Below are 2,515 nucleotides of genomic sequence, written 5' to 3' on the forward strand. Positions count from 1 at the left end.
GACGTACACTGTACGTCGTCAGTCATGAAGGGGTTAATATACATTTATTTGTAGGGTTACATATGTGCAAATAACACCCAAAATAATATTTACAAGACAATGTACAGTACAAGTGTGGTGGAGTTTTACCTCTCAGCTTCTCGCCTGTTCATACTGCATGCCTATGCCCCCCCCCCCCCCCCCCTGTGAGATGTGATAAACAAAACAATAGCTAGGCCTTTAAGAAGACAGATTCACAGTAACACAATTGAGGAACTGAGAGTCTGAGGGTGTTCTAAATTAAATTAAAAAACAATCATATAATATAACACCTTTAACTAAGGAAGGATATGGAGCTCAGCTGCGGAACCCCGTTCCGCGATACAGACCCAAGACCAAGGGTATTGTGCAGCAATGAATCTCGCCACTAGGTTCTGAGCATCATTGCACCAATCTCCCAAGAAGAGGGTTACTTGCCTGCCCCTAGTAACTAGCTTGCTGTACGTGAGTTTATGGTCTTCTTGAGCAGTAGGTTACTACTAGCAGGTGAAATAGGTGGTGTAGTAAATACAATATGAAATTATATCAACAGTTAAGCAAGTTGCTATAGAAGGTTATCGAACAGGTGAGTGTACTTCACTACCCCTGGCGAGCCGACTGGTTAGAGTAACAATAGGTGCGATATTCACAATCACTGACTGTTCCTTCACAATTCAGTATTGCTGGTATAATTATCAGAGTCTGAGAGAATAGCAATACAGTATCAGTTCACAGTCACTTTAAGCACATTGAGCACTGCCTTTGTTCAACCACTGGGTGGCAGTGGCGGGTTACACCCTATACTTGCAGTTAGGTGTCTAGAGAAGTCGATCCTCCACTTGGAACAGTGAGTCCTCGAGTGGATGAAGAGGCTGCCGTGAACGCCGTGCGATCTGCCTTGTTGCGAGGCGAGGGGAAGGTCCTGTGGGGAGAGGTAGAGTAGAGAGGTTCGCTGTGCTGAGATGCCAGTGAAGGTCTGGCGTCCGCATCGGTTGCTGGAACGCCAGACTAGTGAAAGATTGCGGCTTAAGAGGAGGAGGGGGGCGGAGCCGCGTGACGTCAGTGGCCCGGGGGGGCGGAGCCCCGCTGCGTGTGTGTGACGTCACACGGGTGAGCCGCCGGGAGCCGTTACATATAAGTCAACTGGTTAATGTCTAATTAGAGATGGTGTCAGTAGATATAATTACATAGGGAGGGAATCAAATGCACTCTAATGTCCAAAGTGTATCATCCAACGATTACATAATCATTAGTCGGTAACAACGATTAATCAGCAGAGACAGAAAAAATACCAGACAAATGAGAATAATGATCAGCAAAAGGCAAACACCAAACAAGAAGGCAATGAGAGATCATACTGGGAAACATTTCCCGCACCATGTCTAGTTAGAAAGTAAGAGCGGGGATAGGGAAGGGGAGGGAGCAAGGGAGGGAAGGAGGGAAAAACAAGGGGGGGGAGAAAGGAGGGGAGGGGATGGAGGGGAAAAAAGGAAGGAAGGTGGGTAAGGAGGAAGGGAGAAGAACAAGGTAGGCACCGAGGAAAAAAGGAAGATGGGAGGACCACAAAACTCAAGTGGATCGGTCTATAAGAAGGGTCTAAAGCTTAAAGCTTCATTTAGGCCTGGGGGCTGTGTGGCTTTTAGTTTGTAGATCCATTCCGTCTCCTTGCGGAGGATCATTTGATCCACATCGCTTCCCCGTATATTTACCCCAATATGTTCAAGTCCAAAAAAGGATAGAACATTCGGATTGAACTTGTGATATAGCCCTACATGGCGACATGGTCATAAATACGCTTGCTAAAAGCTCTAATAGTTTTACCCACATAGAATACTCCACATGAGCATATCATTAAGTATACTATGCCGGGCGTGTTACAATCGATGTACTGTTTTGGAAACCATAATTGTCCATTGGGTAAGTGTATGTGGTTCCCCTCTCTTATGAATTGACAGTAATTACATTGATGGCATTTGAATGTGCCACAATTCGATTTGTCTGAGCTCCGTTTCGGTTGATAGTGGCTCTGTGTCAGGCGGTCTCGTAAGGAATGTAAGCGTCTAAAGACCATCTCAGGGGCCGGACCTATGTGTTTAGAAATGAGTAGACATGTGCGATTCGTTTCGTTACGAATCGAAATTCGTACGAATTTTCCTGAAATTCCGAATTTTGGAAGCATCCGAAATCCGAATGGCAGTTTCCGAATTATATCCGAAATACGAAATTCCGTTAACGAATTTCGGATCCGAATTTCTTTGAAACAGGAACTAATATTACCCCTGTAAAAGGTAAATGAGGTGGAACAACATGAAAAGATTTTTTTTTTAATCCGAGATACGGATCCGCTGCTGCTGATGCATTACAATACACAGGCAGGAAATACGAAATTCTGTTGACGTATTTTCGTTCCGTTACCAACATTCGTTATATTAAAGTTAAAAAGCAAAATACCTTTGTTAATATATTGGAGTTGATTGATGGTAGTTTGTTTTTTTTA

The sequence above is a fragment of the Nanorana parkeri genome, unplaced genomic scaffold (assembly GCF_000935625.1).
Source record: "Nanorana parkeri isolate BGI_ZX_2015 unplaced genomic scaffold, ASM93562v1 scaffold3339, whole genome shotgun sequence".
Lineage (NCBI taxonomy): Eukaryota > Metazoa > Chordata > Amphibia > Anura > Dicroglossidae > Nanorana > Nanorana parkeri.